We start from the raw sequence: 24,921 nt of genomic DNA, 5'->3' as shown, positions 1-24,921 counted from the left end.
GAAAGAAGAGATAGTAAGAGATTTGAAAGTGGGAGGGGGAGGAGGAGATCCGAAATGATAGGAGAAGACTGGAGGGGGAGGGATGAAGCTGAGAGCTAGAAAGTTGATTGGCAAAAGGGATACACAGCTGGAGAGGGAGAGGATCATGGGACAGGAGACTTAGTGAGAAAGAAAGGGGGAGGGGAGCACCAGAGGGAGATGGAGAACAGGCAAAGAGTGATTGTGAGAGTGACAGAGAGAAAAGAGAAAAAAGGGAATAAATAGACAGATAAATAAATAAACAAACAAACAAATAAATAAGGAATGCTGTAAGAAGGGGATGGGGGCATTAAAGGAAGTTAGAGAAATCAACATTCACACCATCAGGTTGGAGGCTACCTGGATGGAATATAAGGTGTTGTTCCTCCAACCTGAGTGTGGCTTCATCTTGACAGTAGAGGAGGCCATGGATAGACATGTTATGCCATCAGGTTGTGAGCTAAGTGATTTTGACCATGGAATGATTGACAATGCCAAACGGGATGATTTGAGCATCTTAAAAACTGCTAGCCTCTTAGATTTCCAAGCACACTGTTCTCTAGAGTTTACAGAGAATGATGTGAAAAACAAGAAAAAACAGCCAGTAAGCAGCAGTTCTGTGGGTGAAACTGCCATGTTAATGAGAGAGGTCAGGGGGGGATTGTCAGACTGATTCAAACTGGCAGGATGGCAACAGTAACTTAAAAATTCAGGACTGGTTCAAGCTGTTAGGAAACTGGCAATCTAACTAAAAAATTCATGCATTACAACAGCGATATGCAGAAGAGCAACTCTGAACACAGAACACTTAGAATCTTGAAGTGGATGCGCTACGGCAACAGAAGACCATGAACGTACACTCAGTGGCCACATTACTAAGCACAGGAAGTTCCTAATAGTGTGACCACTGTGTACACCCACTGTGATGAGGTGCTATGAGAGGTTGATCATGAAGCATATCAACTCCTGCGTGAGGACTGATTTGGATCCACTCTAATTTGCCTACCATCACAAAAGGTCAATGGCAGATGTTATTTCCTTGGCTCTTCCCTCAGCTTTGGAACACCTAGACAGTGAAGATCGATATATCAGGATGTGCTTCATTGACAACAGCTCAGCATTCAACATAATCATCCCCTCAAAATTACTCAATAAGCTCCAAAACCCGGGCCTGGACACTGCCGTGTGCAAATGGATCCTTGATTTCCTCACTAGCAGGCCGCAGTCAGTATAGACAATATCATCTCCTCCACAATCACTATCAGCACAGGGGTACTGCTTTATAATCTACTTGCTTTATAGTTATGACTGTAAGGCTAAGTACAGCTTCCTGTCATATTTAAGTTTGTTGGTGACACCACTGTCATTGGCTGAATCGTATGTGGTGACAAATCAGCATGTAGGAGGGAGATTGAAAATCTAGTTGAATGATGTCACAACAACCTCTCACTCAATGTCAGCAAGACCAAAATGCTGATTATTGATGACAGGGGGAAGAAATCGTGGATCCAGGAGCCAGTGTTCATTAGGGTATGGGAGACAGAGAGGATCAGTGACTTTAAATTCCTGGGCATTATCATATCAGAGATCTGTCCTGGTATCAGTACATAAGTGCTATATCAAAGAAGGTACCACAGTACCACTAGTTTGTAGAAGTTTGTGCAGATTTGATGTATCTAAAACTTGATAAACTTCTACAGATGCACAGTGGAGAGTATTTTGATTAGTTGCATCATGAAAGTGTAATGCCCAAGAATGGAAAAGCATACAGAAGTGGTGGATCCAGCCCACTCCATGACAGGAAAAGCCCTCCCCAGCACTGAGCACATCAATAAAAATCACTGGCACAAGAAAGCAGCACAGATACTCATGGACCTGCACCATACCATCGGAAATGAGGTACACAGGCTTAATACCCAATACCACCAGGTTCAGCAACAGTTATTACCCTTCAACCATCAAGCTCCTGAACCAGCGAGGATAACTGCACTCATCACAACACTAAAACAATCACTGAACACAACCTATGGACTCACTTTCAAAAGACTCTACGACTCATGTTCTCAATATTATTTATTTGCAGTTTATCTTGTTTTGCATATCGGTTGCTTGTCAGTCTTTGTGTGTAGTTTTTCATTGATTCTATTTCTTTGTTCCACTGGGAGTGCCTGCAGGAAAATGAATCACAATGTAGAAAATGGTTATATGTGCTGTGCATGCTTTGATAATTAATTTATTTTGAACTTTGAAGTTCGAATGTAACTGCAGTCTGGATATTCCAGGGTTAGGATATTTCAAAAGGGACAGTAAGGGAGGTAAAACATGAGGTGGGACAGTATGACTAATCAGGGATGGTATCTCAGCTGCAGAAAGGAAGTTTAAGTTTATTGTCATCTGACTGTGTGTGTGTGTGTGTGTGTGTGTGTGTGTGTGTGTGTGTGTGTGTGTGTGTGTGTGTGTGTGTGTGTGTGTGTGTGTGTGTGTGTGTGTGTGTGTGTGTGTGTGTGTGTGTGTAAAAAAAACTAAATGAAACAAGAGGTGTTGTAGGTCCAAGTTAGATAATCCATTACGGGCACACCAAGGAGCTTTGTGTTCTTCACTCTTTCCATGGAAGTGTCATTAATGTGCAATGGAGAGTGGGCGACCTTCACCTTCTGAAGTCCACATTTATCTCTTTTGCTTTGTGAATGTTGAGATTCGTTGTTGTTCTCACACCATTTGACAAGTCTTTCCACCTGCTCTCTGTTGCTGATGACGCCAATCACTGTAGTATCATCTGGGGACTTGATGAATTGGATTGAACTGGATCTGGTAGTGCTATCGTGAGTCAGCAGCATGAACGGCAGTGGGCTGTGCACACAACCCTTGGGGGCACCCGTGTTCAGCTTGATGGAGCTTGAGATGTTGCTGCCAATTTGGACTGACTGAGATCTTCCTGTCAGGAAGTCCAAGATCTAGTTACAGAGACGGGTGCTGAGTCCAAACAAGGACAGTTTACCCCCCAACCTGATGGGACGATCATGTTAAATGCCAAGCTGCAGTCAATAAACAATGTCCTGGTGGAATGGTAGCGCAGTGATAGGCACGTTTTACAATATCAGCGACACAGGCTCAATTCAGTAGCAGTAGGCAGGTAGTGCAGGAAACCCCTGAGGTCATCTCCCTCCTAAACAGATATACTGTTTTGGATACTGTTGGGGGAGATGTCTCATCAGGGGAAGGCAGCGGCAGCCGAGTTCATTGCACCATGGGTGGCTCTGCAACACAGGAAGGAAGGAAAAGAAGTGGGAGAGCTATAGTGATAGGGGATTCGATTGTAAAGGGAATAGATAGGCGTTTCTGCGGCCGCAAATGAGACTCCAGGATGGTATGTTACCTCCCTGGTGCAAGGGTCAAGGATGTCTCTGAGCGGCTGCAGGACATTCTGGAATGGGAGGGTGAACAGCCAGTGGTCGTGGGTAAAAAACGGGATGAGGTCCTACAAGGTGAATTTAGGGAGTTAGGAGATAAACTAAAAAGTAGGACCACAAAGGTAATAATCTCTGGTTTACTACCAGTGCCACGTGCTAGTCAGAGTAGAAATAGGAGGATATTTCAGATGAATACATGGCTTGAAAAATGGTGCAAGGGGGAGGGATTCAAATTTCTGGGGTATTGGAACCAGTTCTGGGGGAGGTGGGACCGGTATAAACAGGACGGTCTGCACCTGGGCTGGACCGGAACCAATGTCTTAGGGGGAGCGTTTGCTACTGCTGTTCAGGAGGCTTTAAACTAATGTGGCAGGGGGATGGGAACAAGTGCAGAGAGACAGAGGGGTGTAAAATGAGGGTAGAAGTAAAAAGTAGTAAGGTGAAAAGTAAAAGTGGCAGGCAGGCAAATCCAGGGCAAAAAGCAAAAAGAGCCACTTTTCAACATAATTGTATAAGGGCTAAGAGTGTTGTAAAAACAAGCCTGAAGGCTTTGTGTGTCAATGTGAGGAGCATTCGTAACAAGGTGGATGAACTGAATGTGCAGATAGTTATTAATGAATATGATATAGTTGGTATCACAGAGACATGGCTCCAGGGTGACCAAGGATGGGAGCTCAACATCCAAGAATTTTCAATAATCAGGAGGGATAGACAGGAAAGAAAAGGAGATGGGGTAGCATTGTTGGTTAGAGAGGAGATTAACACAGTAGAAAGGAAGGACATTAGCCTGGAGGATGTGGAATCGATATGGGTAGAGCTGCATAACACTAAGGGGCAGAAAACGCTGGTGGGAGTTGTGTACAGGCCACCTAACAGTAGTAGTGAGGTTGGGGATGGTATTAAACAGGAAATTAGAAATGCGTGCAATAAAGGAACAGTAGTTATAATGGGTGACTTCAATCTACATATCGATTGGGTGAACCAAATTGGTAAGGGTGCTGAGGAATGTATGCGGGATGGTTTTCTGAACCAACATGTCAAGGAACCAACTAGAGAGCAGGCCATTCTAGACTGAGCAATGAGGAAGGGTTAGTTAGCAATCTTGTTGTGCGAGGCCCCTTGGGTAAGAGTGACCATAATATGGTGGAATTCTTCATTAAGATGGAGAGTGACATAGTTAATTCAGAAACAAAGGTTCTGAACTTAAAGAAGGGTAACTTTGAAGGTATGAGACGTGAATTAGTTAAGATAGACAGGCAAATGATACTTAAAGGGTTGACGGTGGATATGCAATGGCAAGCATTTAAAGATCACATGGATGAACTACAACAATTGTTCATCCCAGTTTGGCAAAAGAATAAACCAGGGAAGGTAGTGCACCCATGGCTGACAAGGGAAATTAGGGATAGTATCAAGTCCAAAGAAGAAACATATAAATTAGCAAAAAAAAGCAGCACACCTGAGGACTGGGAGAAATTCAGAGACCAGCAGAGGAGGACAAAGGGCTTAATTAGGAAAAGGAAAAAAAGATTATGAGAGAAAGCTGGCAGGGAACATAAAAACTGACTGTAAAAGCTTTTATAGATACGTGAAAAGAAAAAGATTGGTCAAGACAAATGTAGGTCCTTTACAGTCAGAAACAGATGAATTGATCATAAGGAACAAAGACATGGCAGACCAATTGAATAACTACTTTGGTTCTGTCTTCACTAAGGAGGATATAAATAACCTTCTGGAAATAGTAAGGGACTGAGGGTCTAGTGAGATGGAGGAACTGAAGGAAATACATGTTAGTAGGGAAGTGGTGTTAGGTAAATTGAAGGGATTAAAGGCAGATAAATCCCCAGGGCCAGATGGTCTGCATCCCAGAGTGCTTAAGGAAGCAGCCCAAGAAATAGTGGATGCATTAGTGATAATTTTTCAAAACTCCATAGATTCTGGATTAGTTCCTGAGGATTGGAGGGTGGCTAATGTAACCCCACTTTTTAAAAAAGGAGGGAGAGAGAAACCGGGGAATTATAGACCGGTTAGTCTGACATCGGTGGTGGGGAAAATGCTAGAGTCGGTTAACAAAGATGCGATAACAGCACATTTGGAAAGAGGTGAAATCATCGGACAAAGTCAGCATGGATTTGTGAAAGGAAAATCATGTCCGACAAATCTTATAGAATTTTTTGAAGATGTAACTAGTAGAGTGGATAGGGGAGAGCCAGTGGATGTGGTATATTTAGATTTTCAAAATGCTTTTGACAAAGTCCCACACAGGAGATTAGTGTGCAAACTTAAAGCACATGGTATTGGGGGTATGGTATTGATGTGGATAGAGAATTGGTTGGCAGACAGGTAGCAAAGAGTGGAAGTAAACAGGACCTTTTCAGAATGGCAGGCAGTGACTGGTGGGGTACCGCAAGGCTCAGTGCTGGGACCCCAGTTGTTTACAATATACATTAATGACTTAGACGAGGGAATTAAATGCAGCATCTCCAAGTTTGCGGATGACACAAAGCTGGGCGGTGGTGTTATCTGTGAGGAGGATGCTAAGAAGATGCAGGGTGACTTGGATAGGTTAGGTGAGTGGGCAAATTCATGGCAGATGCAATTTAATGTGGATAAATGTGAGGTTATCCACTTTGGTTGCAAGAACAGGAAAACAGATTATTACCTGAACGGTGGCCGATTAGGAAAAGGGGAGTTGCAACGAGACCTGGGTGTCATTGTACGCCAGTCATTGAAGGTGGGCATGCAGGTACAGCTGGTGGTGAAAAAGGCAAATGGTATGTTTGCATTCATAGCAAAAGGATTTGAGTACAGGAGCAGGGAGGTTCTACTGCAGTTGTACAAGGCCTTGGTGAGACCGCACCTAGAATATTGTGTGCAGTTTTGGTCCCCTAATCTGAGGAAAGACATTCTTGCCATAGAGGGAGTACAAAGAAGGTTCACCAGATTGATTCCTGGGATAGCAGGACTTTTATATGAAGAAAGACAGGATCGACTAGGCTTATACTCACTGGAATTTAGAAGATTGAGGGGGGATCTTATTGAAATGTATAAAATTCTAAAGGGATTGGACAGGCTAGATGCAGGAAGATTGTTTCCGATGTTGGGGAAGTCCAGAACGAGGGGTCACAGTTTAAAGATAAAGGGGAAGCCTTTTAGGATCGAGATGAGGAAAAACTTCTTCACACAGAGAGTGGTGAATCTGTGGAATTCTCTGTCACAGGAAACAGTTGAGGCTGGTTCATTGGCTATATTTAAGAGGGAGTTAGATATGGCCCTTGTGGCTAAAGGGATCGGGGGTATGGAGAGAAAGCAGGTACAGGGTTCTGAGTTGGATGATCAGCCATGATCATACTGAATGGCGGTGCAGGCTTGAAGGGCCAAATGGCCTACTCCTGCACCTATTTTCTATGTTTCTATGTTTCTAATTCTCACAGCTGCCTGTGAGGAGTTTGTATGTTCTGCCCATGACCATGTGGATTTCCTCTGGGTGCTTCCTACAGTTCAAAGACCTACCATTGGTAGGTTAACTGGTCATTGGAAATTGTCCCGTGATTCGTTAAATTGTCCCATTAAATCAGAGATTGCTGGGTGGCACAGCTGGAAAGGCCAGGAGGGCCCATTCTGTGCTGTATCCTAATAAATAATGAAATAAACTGGGTGGGTCAGGGGGGAGTGGAGGGCCAAGGTGACGGTATCATCTGTAGACTGGTTTGAGCAGTTGACAAAATGGAGATGATGCAGTGTCACTGGAAGGTGCGATTTTGTACAATCCATTACCAGCATCTCAAAGCACTTCATAATTGTTGAGATCAGTGCCATGGGAGCAATAATCATTTAGGCTAGTTACCGATGATGGTGGCTGCCTTGAAGCCTGCAGGGACAGTGGATTATTGCAAAGAGATGTCCTTCTGTTCGCTTGGCTACACAATCCCTTTGCTCCTAAGCAGGTATGTTGTGCAGCCTGGCAGCTTTGTGTGGGTCTGAGCCTCCTCATCTCAGCTGCAGCCGGACATGGTGCCTGTTCCTTACAGGGAGAGGGGCTTTCCTCAATGTCACATCATTCTGTGCATCAAATTGTGCATAGAAAACATTCAGTCAATCAGGAAGGGAGTCATTGCTGTCAGTGACGTGTAACCTATTATGGCTTGTATACCTTGCCACACATGCCTGGTGTCACAAAAGCAGCTGTTAATACCCTTCCTTTGCCTTCCTGATGGCACAGCTGAGCACTCTTCCTAACCTTAGAGTTGTCTTATCTCCCAATCTGAAGGCAGACTTCTGATCACTAACCAGTGCAGGAAGCTCTGCAGCCAGCAATGGTTTCAGATATGTGCTGGCAGTGTAGTGTTTAATCACAGTAATGTCCTCGAAGCATTTTCTTATGTAGCCAGTCACCCATCCCCTAATGACGTTGTGATTGTCACAGCTGCCTTCCTGAACCGCTCCGAGCTGTGCTCTCAAAACAGTCTTGCAGTGTTGATGTAGCACCGACCGGCCAGGTCGTGGCCTCCCTGAAGACTGGTTTGACTGGTTCAGTGAGTGGTCTGTACAGAGGGATAAGCTGAGCACCTGAGCTGAGGGTGGGGGAAGCTTTGTCATTTGAACAAATATAGACCAGGTCTAACTGACTCTCGCCTCTGGTTGTTAAGATGATATGCTGGTAGATTTTTTGCTGGACTGTTTTTAAATTGGCATGAATGAAGTCAACAGTGGCAATAGAGAAACCATCAAGGTGAGTGTCTTGGAGGTCACAGATAGTCCGGTAGCCATGCTTCCCCAGGACTAGCACTGTGAGGGAGGGGGTGGGTACTGGACCTAAGCAGCAACAAAGCAATAATCACAGTGGCAGTGAACTCCATCAGTAAGTAGAGGACCTGCAATTCACATTAAAAACTTTCTGAGGTAAGCAGTGGGCAGTTACAATCAAGACATTGACACACCAGTTGTTATCCATCGCTCTTACCGGAGGTTGCGGAATTTCTGTCCACCCGATGGGAGATCAGGCCTTCAAGCTGGATGTCCAAGTCTGGAGTGGTGTCCTGGAACCACACTGGGCAGCAGTCCCTCCTCACCTGCTAGTTCAGATGCATGTGCAGGTAATCCGTCTGGTTTTTTTGGCGAGTATAATCTTCCAAAGTGCGGGTTTGAAGGGATCCACTTTAAGTCTCATGAAAATACTGGTGCGCGTACTGCATTCCTGCAACCTCGTGCACTGCTTCTGTAATTTTCTGTAGTAAAAAAGACCAATGCATGAAGAAGTTCACCATTGATTGCAGCCGGGGTGGCCACTGTGATTGTGTGGTCGCCATTTTGGAAAATAATAGAGAAACTTGTGTTTTTATACACAGGATCCTACCCAGGAATACCAACATCAGGAAAGTAAAGTAGCTTTTTCCTTCCCACCTGGGAAAATTGGGATTAAGTTGGATAACGCCCAATACATTTGATGTGGAATTAAGTCCTCTCCTCATTCAAGCAAGGCCTTAGTCAGTCGATAGATTTTGTTGAGAGGCTAATATCAGATTTTTCACAAATGGAAAATAATTCAAGACTCATTTAATTTTTCATTGTCCCTGTTATAGCATATGATCATTTTTATTTAATTTATTTAATCCTTTGACAAAATCATTAAATCGCTCTTATCTTCAGTTGATACCGTAGGGAATAATTGCTCCATATGGTTTGTTTGCTGGCTTATCTGGGAAATCCATGCAAAGATCTTGATGATGAAGCTGCTTTAGTTAATTTGACTGATACCTTTTAAGTTAAACGTGATGGTAGTGACTCTTATTTATTGTTCATTCCTAACCAGGCAACACAGGCACCAGGTTTTATTAAATGCTTGGTTTCAGGCTGCATGCAGATTCAGCTGTTGCTCCTTATCAGTAAAAGCAATGCTTTCCTTGCTAATATAAATATATTTAATGCTGTGATGCTAATTGCATTTCATGGTTTAAGGCATCTTCCACACAGGTGTGATTTTCTTTTCAAATGAGAGATTTGTATTGTGATGTTCACTTGAGAAGGTTAGTTGTTACTGCCAAAGAGTGCTGCAACAGGAAATGATGCAAACTCTCAGCACCTCTGGAGACAACTTTAGTGGTGAGTTTCGCGGCGGTTGTCTAAATAAGTACATAGATCATCAAAAACATAGTGAAGTAGAGACACAAAATGAATTGTTGTTTTCTCCTAGAAATTAAGGATGAGCTTTTGGGGTGCTTGGAGACTAATGATGAAATAAGCCAAAGTCTGCATGGTTTCTGTGAACAGAAATCTTGCCTGACAAACCTGTTAGAGTTAATCGAGGAAGTAACCAGCAGGGTGAACAAAGCAGAGGCAGTGGATGTCATTTACTTGGATTTTCAGAAGGCATTTGATCAGGTGCCTGAAGATGAGATCCTATGGCGTTACAGGAAAGATACTGGCATGGAGAGTGGAATGGCTGCCTGGCAGGAGGCAGTGAGTGGGAATAAAGGGGCCTTTCCTAGGTGGCTACTGCTGACTAGTGGGGTTCCTCAGGGGTCAGTATTGGGACCGCTACTTTTCACATTGTTTGTCAATGATTTAGATAGTGCAATTGATGGCTTTGGGGAAAGGTTTTGATGATACAAGGATAGGTGGAGGGGTAGGTAGTACTGATGAAGCAGTACGATTGCAGCAAGATTTAAACAAATTGGAAGAATGGGCAAAAAAAACTGGCAGATGGAATGCAATGTTGGGAAATGTATGATAATGCATTTTGGCAAAAGGAACAATAGTGCAAACTATTATCTAAATGGAGAGAAGGTTCAAACATTAGAAATGCAAAGGGACTTAGGAGTCCTCATGCAAGACTCCCAGAAGATTAATTTACAAGTTGAGTCTGTGGTAAAGAAGGCAAATGCAATGTTGGCATTTATTTCAAGGGGAATAAAATATAAAGGCAAGGATATATTTATAAGACCACACTTGAAGTACTGTCAACAGTTATGTGCACCATATCTCAGAAGGAATGTGTTGTCATTGGAGAGAGTCCAGAGGAGGTTCAGGAGGATAAATCTGGGAATGAAGGGGTTAACATATGAGGAGCATTTGGCAGCTTTGGGGCTTCTCCTTTCAAGACTCAATCCAGACTTTCTATGCTCTCAGTTTTTTAGTCTGTAACTAACTTGACTCTAAAAATAGGCATCCGTTAGTCTTGTGAGACCAAGGATTTGCGCCTTGGAAGTTTTCCAGGGCGCAGGCTTGGGCAGGGTTGTATGGGAGATCAGCAGTTGCCCAAGCTGCAAGCCTTTCCCTCTCCACACCACTGATGTTGTCCAAGGGAAGGGCACTAGGACCCAAGCAGCTTGGCACCAGTGACATCGCAGAGCAATGTGTTGTTAAGTGCCTTGCTCAAGGACACAAACACGTTGCCTCAGCTGAGACTCGAAACAGTGACCTTCAGATTGCTAGTCCGATGCCTTATCCACTAGGCCACACGCCAACACAAGTTGACTCTAAAGTTACTTAAATCTGATCTTAACTGCTAATTAATTGCTACATTAAATCATTTTGTCTCACCCTACCAGAAATCTTACCTTTGATCTACTTATCCTTCCCTTTCTGGCACCTAAAACAAACTTATGTTCTCACATCTCAGTTTCCATTAAGTGTCCCAGATCGGAAACATTCATTCCCCTCCACAAATGCTGCCTGACGTGCTGAGTGTTTCCATCATATTTTGTTATTCTACTATTTCAGATTTCCAACATTTGCAGTTTTATTTTTATTTTTGTTTTCACTGTTAAGCCATTGGTCTGCTTTTCTACTCAATCTCATTAGCCGTGGAACTACAATAGCAAAGTTGTGTTGCTGAAGATTCTATCTTTCTGTCTTGAACCGGCAGGGCATTTCATTCATTTTTTGAAGTCAGTAACATCCTCAGTCCCCAAAAACAACTGTCAGCTTTTTTTTGCATCTTCCCCCTTCTTGTCTTAATTGTTGATCTGGTCCATTCCCACTCCAATCCTCAGTGTTACCCACCCTCAACTGATCACCAAGTCTTTTCCTTCTCCTTATTTTTCACCAGTGTAAAACTTCTGGGGTTGTTGCTCTTCTAATTCCTTTTTTTCTTTCTGATGATAGGAGTAAGGTCCCTCAGAACCCTCACCTTCAAGGCCTACATTCTGGGTTGGATAACCCAGGGTCAGAAAATCTCAGAGTAATTGATTGTTTTACTGCCCATGTCAGAATGAGAATCAGGATCAGGTTTATTATCACCGGCATGTGACATGAAATTTGTTAACTTAGCAGCAACAGTTCAATCCAATACATAATCCAGCAGAGAAAAAATAAATAAATAAACAAGTAAATCAATTATGTGTATTGAATAGATTTTTTAAAAAACATGCAAACAGAAATACTGTTAAAAAGAAATACTGTTTTTTAAAAAAAAGTGAGGTAGTGTCCAAAGATTCAAGGTCCATTCAGGAATCAGATGGCAGAGGGGAAGAAGCTGTTCCTGAATCGCTGACTGTGTGCCTTCAGGCTTCTGTACTCCTTCCTGATGGTAACAGTGAGAAAAGGGCTTGCCCTGGGTGCTGGAGGTCCTTTTTTGAGACACCACTCCCCCAAGATGTCCCGGGTGCATTGTAGGCTAGTACCCAAGATGGAGCCGACTAGATTCACAACATTCTGCAGCTTCTTTCAGTCCTGTGCAGTAGCCCCGCCCCCTCATACCAGACAGTGACGCAGCCTGTCAAAATGCTCTCCATGGTACAACTATAGAAGTTTTTGAGTGTACTTGTTGATGTGCCAAATCGCTTCAAACTCCTAATAAAGTATAACGGCTGTCTTGGCTTCTTTATGACTACATCAATGTGTTGGGACCAGGTTAGATCCTCAGAGATCTTGACACCCAGGAACATGAAGCTGCTCACTCTCTCCACTTCTGATCCCTCTGAGGATTGGTATGTGTTCCTTCATCTTACCCTTCCTGAAGTCCACAATCAGCTCTTCCATCTTACTGACGCTGAGTGCCAGGTTGTTGCTGCGGCACCATTCCACTAGTTGGCATATTTCACTCCTGTACGCCTTCTCGTCTCCACCTGAGATTCTACCAACAATGGTTGTATCATCAGCAAATTTATAGATGGTTTTTGAGCTATGCCTAGCCACACAGTCATGTGTATTCAGAGAGTAGAGCAGTGGGCTAAGCACACACTCCTGAGGTGCACCAGTGTTGATTGTCAGCGAGGAGGATATGTTATCACCAATCCGCACAGATTGTGGTCTTACCATTGGGAAGTTGAGGATCCAATTGCAGAGGGAGGTACAAAGGCCCAGGCTCTGCAACTTCTCAATCAGGATTGTGGGAATGATGGTATTAAATGCTGAGCTATAGTTGATGAACAGCATCCTGACATAGGTGTTTGTGTTGTCCAGGTGGTCTAAGGCCGTGTGGAGAGCCATTGAGATTGCATCTGCTGTAGACCTATTGTAGCAATAGGCAAATTGCAATGGGTCCAGGTCCTTGCTGAGGTAAGAGTTCAGTCTAGTCAGGACCAGCCTCTCAAAGCATTTCATCACTGTCGATATGAGTGTTGCCAAGTGATATTCATTAAGGCAGCTCGCTTTATTCGTCTTAGGCACTGGTATAATTGTTGTCTTTTTGAAGCAAGTGGGAACTTCTGCCCATAGCAGTGAGAGGTTGAAAAAGTTCTTGAATACTCCCACTAGTTGGTTGGCACAAGTTTCAGAGCCTTACCAGATGCTCCATCGGGACCTTCCGCCTTGCAAGGGTTCACTCTCTTTAAAGACAGTCTAATATCGTCCTCTGAGTCAGAGATCACAGGGTCATCAGGTGCAGCAGGGATCTTCACAGCTGTAGTTATATTCTCCCTTTCAAAGTGGGCATAGAAGGCGTTGAGTTCATCTGGTAGTGAAGCATCACTGCCATTCATGCTATTGTGTTTCACTTTGTAGGAGGTAATATTTTGCAGACCCTGCCAGAGTTTCCATGCATCCGATGTCACCGGCAACCTCGTTTGAAAATGTCTCTTCACCCTTGAAATAGCCCTCTGCAAATTATACCTGGTTTTCTGCTACAGGCCTTGGTTGCCACAGATCTAGCCTTCAGCAGACGACACACCTCCTGGTTCATCCACAGCTTTTGGTTCAGGAATGTACAGTAAGTCTTTGTAGGCACACACTCATCCACACAGGTTTTAATGAAGTCGCTAACAACTGCAGCATACTCATCCAGGTTCAAAGGTGAATCCCTGAATACAGTCCAGTCCACTGATTCAAAGCAGTCCTGTAGGTGCTCTTGTGCTTTCCTTGTTCATACCTTCTTGGTCCTCACTGTTGCTGCTTGTGAAAATGACCAAATTATCTGTTTTGCTGCTTGTAGAGACATAGCCATACAGTATGGCGACAGGCCCTTGGGCCCAGAGTGCAAGCTAACTATCAACCACCCACTTACACTAATCATGGTTCAAAGTTCAAAGTAAATTTATTATCAAAGTGTACATATATGCCACCATATACAATATGAGATTTTTTTTTTGCAATAATCATTAAAAAATCAATGTAGAACAACGCCTAATAGGGCAGACAACCAGTGTGCAAAAGACAACAAACTGAAAATCCGAAAGAAAAAAAGAATATTAATAAATAAATAAGCGATAAATAACGAGAACATGAGATGAAGAGTCCTTGAAAGTTAGTCCATAGGTTATGGGAATGATGGGGCAAGTGAAGTTGAGTGAAGTTATCCCCACTGGTTCAGGAGCCTGATGGTGAGGGGTAGTAACTGTTCCTGAACCCACTGGTGTGAGTCCTGAGGCTCCTGTACCACCTTCCTGATGGCAGCAGTGAGGAGAGAGCATGACCTGGGTGTTGGGGGTCCCTGATGATGGACGCTGCTTTCCTGTGACAACGCTGCATGTAGATGTGCTCTATGGTGGGAAGGGCTTTACCTGTGATGGACTGGGCCGTGTCCATTACTTTTTGTGGGATTTTCTGTTCAAGGACATTGGTGTTTCCATACCAAGCTGTGATGCAGCCAGTCAATATACGCTCCGCCACACATCTACAGAAGTCCGTCAGAGTTTTAGATGCCATGCCGAATCCTTACAAACCTCTAAGGAAGTGGAGGTGCTTTCTTCATAATTGCACTTACATGCTGGGCCCAGGATGCAAAATGATAACACTGAGGAATTAAAAGTTACTGACCCTCTCGTCTCCACCTCTGAAGACTGGTTCATGGACTTCTGGCTCCTCCTCCTGAAGTCAATAATCAGCTCCTTGGTCTCGATGACATTGAGCAAGAGGTTGTTGTTGTGGCACCACTCAGCCAGATTTTCAATCTCCCTCCTATATGCTGATTCATCACCACCTTTGAATCTGCCAATGACAGTGGTGTTGCCAGCAAACTTATATATGGCATTGAGGCTGTGCTTAGCTGCACAGTCAAAAGTGTAAAGTGAGAACAGCAGGGCCTAAGCACACAGCCTTGTGGTGCTCCTGTGCTGATGGAGATAGCGGAGATGCTGCCAATCCAAACTGATCGGGTTCTGCAAGTGAGGATATCAAGAATCAAATTGCACAAGAAGGTATTGACGGCAAGGTCTTGAAGCTTATTGATTAGTTTTGAGGGGATGATGGTATTGAATGCTGAGCTGTAGTCGATAAAGAGTGTCCTGATGTATGCATGTTTGACGTCCTGATGCATTCATGTTTGATTTCCAATAGATAATAGACAATAGGTACAGAAGTAGACCATTTGGCCCTTCGAGCCTGCACCGCCATTTTGAGATCATGGCTGATCAACTACTATCAATACCCGGTTCCTGCCTTGTCCCCATATCCCTTGATTCCCCTGTCAATAAGATACCTATCTAGCTCCCTCTTGAAAGCATCCAGAGAATTGGCCTCCACTACCTTCCGAGGCAGTGCATTCCAGATCCCCACAACTCTCTGGGAGAAGAAATTTTTCCTTAACTCTGTCCTAAATGACCTACCCCTTATTCTCAAACCATGCCCTCTGGTACTGGACTCTCCCAGCATCTGGAACATATTTCCTGCCTCTATCTTGTCCAATCCCTTAATAATCTTATATGTTTCAATCAGATCCCCTCTCAATCTCCTTAATTCCAGCGTGTACAAGCCCAGTCTCTCTAACCTCTCTGCGTAAGACAGTCCAGACATCCCAGGAATTAACCTCATGAATCTACGCTGCACTTCCTCTACAGCCAGGATGTCCTTCCTTAACCCTGGAGACCAAAACTGTACACAATACTCCAGATGTGGTCTCACCAGGGCTCTGTACAAATGCAAGAGGATTTCCTTGCTCTTGTACTCAATTCCCTTTGTAATAAAGGCCAACATTCCATTAGCCTTCTTCACTGCCTGCTGCACTTGCTCATTCACCTTCAGTGACTGATGAACAAGGACTCCTATATCTCTTTGTACTTCTCCCTTACCTAACTCTACACCGTTCAGATAATAATCTGCCTTCCTGTTCTTACTCCCAAAGTGGATAACCTCACACTTATTCACATTAAACGTCATCTGCCAAGTATCTGCCCACTCACCTAGCCTATCCAAGTCACCCTGAATTCTCCTAACATCCTCATCACATGTCACACTGCCACCCAGCTTAGTATCATCTGCAAATTTGCTGATGTTATTCTCAATGCCTTCATCTAAATTGTTGACGTAAAATGTAAACAGCTGTGGTCCCAATACCGAACCCTGTGGCACCCCACTAGTCACCACCTGCCATTCCGAGAAACACCCATTCACCGCTACCCTTTGCTTTCTATCTGCCAACCAGTTTTCTATCCATGTCAATGTCTTCCTCCCGATGCCCTGAGCTTTGATTTTACCCACCAATCTCCTATGTGGGACCTTATCAAATGCTTTCTGAAAATCGAGGTACACCACATCCACTGGATCTCCCCCATCTAACTTCCTGGTTACATCCTTGAAAAACTCCAACAGATTAGTCAAGCATGATTTACCCTTGGTAAATCCATGCTGGCTCGGCCCAATCTTATCACTGCTATCTAGATATGCCACTATTTCATCCTTAATAATGGACTCTAGCATCTTCCCCACCACCGATGTCAGGCTGACAGGTCGATAGTTCTCTGTTTTCTCCCTCCCTCCTTTCTTAAAAAGTGGGATAACATTAGCCATTCTCCAATCCTCAGGAACTGATCCTGAATCTAAGGAACATTGGAAAATGATTACCAATGCATCCGCAATTTCCAGGGCCACCTCCTTTAGTACCCTAGGGTGCAGACCATCTGGACCTGGGGATTTGTCAACCTTCAGTCCCATCAGTCTACTCATCACCGTTTCTTTCCTAATGTCAATCTGTTTCATTTCCTCTGTTACCCTATGTCCTTGGCCCATCCATTCATCTGGGAGATTGCTTGTGTCTTCCAAAAGTCTTAATGCTTCACAAATGTCATTTTTCTTCTCTGCACATTTCCATCAACTTTTCACAGATTCTAACACTCACTTACACACTAAGTGTAACGTACAGTGGCCCATTGTCCTACCAATCACCATGCCTACCCTTGCAATGTGTTAGAAGACTAGAGTACGTACTTAGTCACAGGAAAAATGTGCAAACTGCATAGAAAGCAGTATTGACGCCTGCCACTATGCTGCTCAATATTGTCATTAACTGCAGCTCAGTGTTGACTCTGTATAGGAGAGAATAAAAGTATTCTTTGAAGTAATAGAATAGGATCCTTTGCATTCACCAGGAGAAGCAGGCCAGCCTCAGTTTAATGCTTCATCCTTCAGGTGGCATCCTACAACAATGTGACATTCCTTCAGTCCTGCAATGAACCGAGAATCTGGAGTGTGACATCAACAGAGAACCATCTGAATAGCAGATGTGAGTGATGTTCTTTGAGTCACAGTTAAAGGAATTTAGTCTCGTGAACATAATCATAATTGTTCAGTCTGCAACCTTCATGGAGTAGAACATGTGAGAAATTAATTGGTGTCAGAGCTTGGATGATTCCACAATTCACTGAGTTTACACAATTTGTACACAGACCAAAGCATCAATGTGATCAAAGTGCCAATTGCCTTGTCACTAATGCTGTGCACAGAATTATTATATGCCTTATTAATATTGTAATGATATGCAAATTCTGAAAAAGGGCAAATGAATACTTCTTTCCTGTCATTTCTTCCACCACTGGCAGTTTATGATAATTTATGCAAGCTGCACTTCTTCAAATCAGGGATTAACAGACACGTACAGTAGATTCCTTGAGCCAGCCTTGGTGAGGAACATTGTGAAAGGTACAGGCTCAGAAGTGAAATCAAAGTTGTTAGCAGCCATATCACAGTCCATGACTCCAGGAAGCCCTTTATAATGACCATATGATTCACTGTTGGATTTCAGAAATATTCCCTTTGGGCCCCTTTTAAAAAATGGTACCCAGGATAATGGAAAAGAGAAATTAATGTTGTAAGACAGAACGGACGGACAAATTGTCAAGTCAGATGTGTTGTTACCCTTTGGCAGGATACCAGGATTTTAAAATAAGCCAAAATAAGCATTCAAAATAGTGCAAAAATGCAGCATTATTTTTAACATGATTAATAATGTAGGATTTCCCCAGAAATGATCAAATTTAGTCCATTCATTAACCACACTATATTTACCTTCATGGTACTTTCTAGTGACTGTTTCAAATAGATGAAATATGAGTCACCTTGGGAAGAATTCAAATTCTAATTTATTGGTACTTAAGTTACCAATCTAACTCACAACTTTCTTTTTATGTAACTTGCCAAGGACAACAAAATGCTGTCTTTGTTTTTTTATTTTTTGTAGGAAAGCTTTTTTCAACAAAAATGGAAATCATAGTCATAAAAATGAATTCCTCAACAGCAAAGTGTAAAAAGACACGTCATGCTGGAGGAATTCAATGGGTCGGGCAGCATCTATGAGGGAAATCAGCAGCTGACATTTTGGGTCATGTGGACTGAGAGATAGAGGGAGAGTCAGCTGAAAGGGGAAGGGTTGAAGCAAAAGCTGGAAAGTGATGGGTGAAATTTGGTTGAGGAGATGTGATAGGCAGATGAAAGAGGAATGAGCCCAGGAGGTGACAGGTGGAATGACCAAGGGGCTGCGGGTGATGGTATCTGATAAGAGGCATGTGGAGTATGGAATCAAATCAGGGAGGTGTGGAAGTGAATCAATTGGAGGAGCATGGGTGATGAGCAGATGAAGGGGACAAAGAGAGGAAAACCTATTCATTGGTGCTGCATTTGACTTGAGAGCTGACAACTGAATAGGTCAAATGATGCATATATCAGAATGCTCTTTATCAATTATATCTAGGCATTTAACACCATCGTCCCCTCCAAACTAATCAGTAAGCTCCAAGACCTGGGCCTCAATAACCCCTGTGCAACTGGATCCTGGATTTCTTTACTAGTAGTCCTCATCAGTTCAAATTGGCAAACACATCTCCTCAACAATCTCCATCAGCATTTGAGCACTGCAGAACTGTGTACTTAGTCCCCTGATCTACTCGCTATGCACCTATGACTGTGGCTAAGGACAGCTCCAACACCATATACAAGTGGTGATGAATCAGCATATAGGAAGGAGGTTGAAATCTGGCTGAGTGGTGTAATAACAACAACCTCTCACTCTATGTCAATAAGTCCAAGTAACTGATTGTAGACTTCAGGAGAGGGAAACCAGAGGCCCATGGGTCAGCAATCAGAGGATCAAAAGTGGAGAGTGTCAGTAGCTTTAAATTCCTGTGTTTCACTATCTCAAATGACTTGTCCCGGACATATCATATAAATGTTATTGCAAAGAAAGCATCGCCTCTACTTCCTCAGGAGTCTGCAGACATATCATCGAAAACCTTGGCAAACTTCTATAAGATGTGTGGTGGAAAATGTACTGATTGACTGCATTATGGCCTGGTATGGGAACACCAATTCTCTGACCGGAAAATTATACAAAAGGTAGTGGATTCAGCACAGTACATCACAAGTAAAACCGTCCCAACCATTAAGCACATCTACGTGAAATGTTGCTGTAGAAAAGCAACATCCATCATCAAAGATCCCCACCACCCAGGCCAAGCTCTGATTTTGCTACTGCCATCAGGTAGAAGGTACAAGAATCTCAGGACTCACAGCACCATGATCAAGAACAGTTACTACCCCTCAACCATCAGGCTGTTGAGAAAAAGGGGATAGCTACACTCATTTGAGGATTCTGTTATCTTGTTATTTCATGCTCTTTATTTATTGCTATTTATTTTTATCTGCATTTGCACAGTTTGTTTACAGTTCCTAATGTTTACAGTTACTGTTCTATAGATTTGCTAAGTATGCCCGCAGAAAAAGAAAGAGAGTCACAGGGTTGTATGTGGTGACGTGTATGTACTCTGATAATAAAGTTTTACTTTGACAAATAATGGGCATCTATGTTGGGAGAAATAGGAGTGATTTCAAGTGAACAGGGGTGAGCTCTCCAAGAATGCAAATGCAGCACTAACGTGTAAATTTAGTGAGTAAAAACTGCATGGTGAGACTGCCAACTGATCAGATCAGGAGCAGGCTGATGGGTTGCATATGGCTGGAGAGAATTTCATCTGACGTTACAGTGTACATGACAGATTTGAGCTCACGTCATTGGTCTAACATTGAAGCTGCTTTGGAACAGCTTGGCTGCTCTATCAATGTTATCAGCACCAACTGTTGGTGGCCAAACATATTAATGGGAGCTGGTAGTTTGAAAATTACACAGAGGCACAATCCCATAGGTATTTATCAAAGTCACTGCTAACATCAAAATGCAATCAGACAAGGGGTACTTTGTGAGGTCTGGGACACTACAATACTCTCAAGGTATCTGAATATAAACCATAGATTCATACAGAACAGAAACAGGCCCTTTGACCTGACTTGTCCATGTCAACCAAAATGCCTTCCTGCACTAATCCATTTGGTTCATTTAGCCCATATCCTTGTGCTCATTCCTAATCAACATATCTGTCCAAGTACCTTTTAAAACCTGCAATTTTATCTGCATCTACCATCTCCACTGTTAGCTTGTTCCATATACATACCACCCATTGACACTCTCCTTGTAACTAAAGTCCTCCACTCCAGGCAACATTGTGATGAGTTCCTTCTGCACTCTTTGTGAAACTATGACATCCTTCCTATAGTGTGGTGACCAGAGATGTACACAATACTCTGTAAGTGTGGTTTAACCAATCATAAACACAAGAGATTCTGCTAGAAACCTTAAGCAACACACACAAAATACTGAAGGAACTCAGCAGGTCAGGCAGCATCTATGAAGGGGGAATAAACAGTCAACGTTTCAGGCTGTAACCCTCCATCAGGAGAAGAAAGGAAGAGACCAGAAGCCAAACCAAGTTTAGGAGAGGAGAAGGAGTACGAGTTCACAGGTGATAAGTGAAACTAGGTGAGGAGAAAGGTGGGTGGGTAAGAGAGGGTGTTGAAGTAAGAAGATGAGATGTCAATTGGGGTCTTTTATTATATTTGTGCTCCTCTGCAATAGTGAGACCCAACCAAGATCGGGGGACAGCTTTATCAAACATCTTTTCTCTGTCCATTGGAAAATAATCTCTTAGTGGCTATTCATTTCAACTTGAATTCCTATTCCCATTCTGACATGAATGTGGTTTCTTGTCTGATTCCCTACCAACCTTCTTGACTATGGGAACAACATTTAGCCACAACACAGTCTTCTGATACTTCATATGCAACTAAAGATGAGACAAAACTCTCCACCAGAGTCCCAACAATGTCCCCCACCCCCCGCCACCCCGGCTTCCGATAAAACACAGGATAGACCTCATTAGGCATTGGGGACTTGTCTGAGTTACTGCGTGAAAATATCTCTAACTCTTCTTGATCTGTACTGAACCAGTTCCAGATCATCAGCATGCACTTTGCTCTAACTCTCTATCCATCCCATGGCCCCCTCTCCCTGGTAAGTACTGACAGCGGCTTGTAAGGATGAACCAGCCAGGGATTGACTTTCTTGAGGAGGAAAGGAAGACTTGGTAGTCTAGGTAGCCTCCCAGCTGGTAGCATAAGCATTGATTTCACTAACTTCTAATTTCTCCCCTTGCCCTCTTCTTCAATTCCCTACTCTCTCCCTGCCCCCCTTACCTCTTCTCTTCTTCTTCCCTTTCTCCCATGGCCCCCTCTCCCTGGTAAGTACTGACAGTGGCTTGTAAGGATGAACTAGCCAGGGATTGACTTTCTTGAGGAAGAAAACATGATTGGTAGTGTCAGGCAGCACAGGGTATATATAGGCAGGGAGGTGTGGGAGATAGTACAGATAAATGACAGCAGGCATGATTGGTGAACTAGTTAGGCTCAGGCAGCCGGCTCCTGGATAAAGAGGGAATAAGAAATCCTCTGGTGAGGAGTGACTGGCTCGGCTGGCTTTGTTTTCCCATAGAATGGTAGAGTTGAGAGGGCACCGGACTAATGTACACAAAATTATGAGGGGCAGAGATAGGGGAAATATTTTGGTACAGGTAACCAGAGGGCATGAGTTTAAGGAAAGGGTATGAGATTTAAAGGGGACCAGAAGAAGATCTTTAAACCTGGAAAGTAGATGGAATCTGAATCTCGCCACCTGAGGGGGTGGTAAAGGCCGGTAGTCACATAACGTTCAAAAATTATTTCGATGAGTCAAAGTCAAAGTCAAACAAAGGCCATAGTGCTGAAAGAGATAGGGGTGTTGAATACAGGTACTTGATGGCCAAATGGACATATTGATCTGAAGGAAGATGTTAAATGAGCAAAGACTTGAGATAAGAAAGGCATGGATGAAGTTTTAACACCAGATGTGTTGAGACAAAAGACATTACAGAAGTTCCACAAAGGAAAAAGGTCTTCTCTGATACTGGGTTTTATTCAATACAAACCCTGAGAAACCAGCAGTCTTTGAATACCTGTGTACTTTCATTCTTGCAAAAATACAGTCATTTTTAATCATCTATCCTTTAGATTACAGTAAGAGCCTTTGTTGTTTGCTTTGAAGACCGTGGTGCTGCAGAAAACCAAACTATCCTAACAATCTCAACAAGCTGCAGGTTTCCTCACCAGAGTTAAGCTGGGGTCCTGATAAAAGCCCTTTGGTACAATGAAACAAAATAGCAGCTAGTCCTGACAACAAAACAGGCAATTGATTTCATCTACAGCAATAAAAGACAGATATCCAGTTTTGCCACAAATAATTCTTTTAAAGATTTTTTTTAATTGTTGAAAGTTACTCTGTAGGAAAAGCAAAATATGAACTCAGCTAAAATTCTGCTGCCCATTTATAGTTAACACTCAGCATAATTGAACCACCACCCCTCATGTCTGTTCATAGATTTAGGTTCCTAGAAAATACATTTTTAGTTTTGAAATTCTTGTGTTATTTACACGTTTGAGCCCATCCATAGTCTTACATGTTCAAATCTGAATTTCCTCCACTCTAAAATTTTCCCAGATCTGTACACGCCTTCAGCTCTGTCCCTTTTTACACCTCAATTTCCATCACTGCTCTTTGACAGACTGAGCATCCAGTTTTATATTTCACATCCAAAACATATCTACTCTCAAACTATGTATGAGGCCCAGGGTTAACATCTGTCCTGAGAACTCCTTGTTATGTTCATTGTTTTTTTAAATCCAAAAATGCTCTGGTGAAACATGTTGAAGTATTTTTACTAAATAAAAGATGACATACAAGCTACAATATCTGTGCCTGTACTTTTTGTCAATACTCTTTCTTGTATTGTTCATATGATCATTGTTTACTGCCCATCCCTAACTGCATCTCAGATAAGTGGGCAGTTAAAACCCAACTTCATTGATGATGGTGTATCACTGGAATTTTCTACCCTGGGGGTTTGTGGATAGATCATTGGGGGTATTTAACAGGGAACTAGATATATTTGTGAAACATCAAAGAACTAAGGGCTCTGGGGAGCTGGTATTGAAGAGGAAATGAGACCTGGGGCAGATCTGTTGTGATCACAATGCATGGCAGAACACAGTTGAGAACTGAGTCGCATGTTACTGCACCTATTTTCTTGTGCTCTTGTGTTAACCACAGCTGGTTGATTTGCAATTACATCTAGACCCAGACAGCAAACTTCCTTCCCTAAAAAAGGAATATGCGCAAGGCAGGAGTTTCCTAACCACTGCTAGCTTTTTATTCAATAACTTGAACTTGAAATTCCCTGCAGCTGTTGTGGGACTCAACTCAAGTTTCCTGATCTAGGGCTCTGGATAACAACTTAAACATTATGGTATCACCCTCCATATTAGAAGGTAATTTAACAAGGAAACAGGGCCTTTGGCCTAACTGGTCCCTGCTATCCAACTTTTATATGGCTCTTATTCCTCTCAATCTTTCATCTCCATATACCTATCAGTGTCATTTAAATATCGTTAATGTACCTGTCTCAACCAATTCTTCTGGCAGCTCATTCCATGTACTGACCATCCACTGGGTGACAAAATTGTCCCTCAGATTCCAGTTAAATCTCTCCTCTCTTGTGCCCTCCAGTTCCAAACCTGGGGAAAAAATCTGCGCACATTGACCCTATTGAACTGATGAAATCTGGAGTAGATTGGTCCTGGTGAAGACCAAGCTAGACATCAGTGACTAGTACATTGACACCAATGACAATGACACTTTCCAGCACTTTGTTGATGATTAGGAGTGGAATGTTCAGGCAGTAATTACTGTCACTGGATTAGGTTTGTCCTGCCTTTTTGTGGACAGGACAAAATTTCCACATTGTTGGTAGATGTCAGTGTTGCAACTCAGCTGGTTGTGTAGGACATCCTGGAATCTGAATCCTCAGTGTTATAGCTCGGAGGTTGTCTGTTCCCAGTTTTGTAGTATCCAGCATTTTCTTTATATCATGTGGGTCAGAATGAGCCCTGAAATGATCCATGTCCCAAAAGAATGCAGAACACAGCATGTGTGGCAGGGACAGAGATAAATTGGATGTTTGTATATCTAGAGCAGCTAGCAAAACAAACCAATGACAAGATCTCATCTGAGAACGCTGAGAAAACCTGGTAATCCAACTGCCTCAGAGATTTTCTAGAGTTTCTCATCTGAACCAAAAATCTGAGGAGATATTTGATTCTCACCTGGCCAAATAAAAGATTTTTGCACGAAGCTGCTATTTCTAGACCTTTGTAGATCAGTGGTGAAGATCGCTAACTGCATAAACTGGCATATTAAATAATTCAGGAGGAATGACTTAATATGGTGGACTAAATGTTTACAGAGATTCAGGATAGTCACCAATATAGAGATGGTCCTCAGAAACATGAGGCCATGATTCTGAAGTGCAGAGTAGGACTGAACCCATCAAGATAGTAACACCTGTGTAGACCATCTCTTCAGGGACAAGTCACACAGACTCACTGAGTGAATTTAGTGAGAAGCCAGTAGAACACAAACATGCCATGG

Source organism: Hemitrygon akajei, chromosome 3 (assembly GCF_048418815.1).
Source record: "Hemitrygon akajei chromosome 3, sHemAka1.3, whole genome shotgun sequence".
NCBI classification, from domain to species: Eukaryota; Metazoa; Chordata; class Chondrichthyes; order Myliobatiformes; family Dasyatidae; genus Hemitrygon; species Hemitrygon akajei.
Note: the sequence above shows the minus strand (reverse complement) of the source record.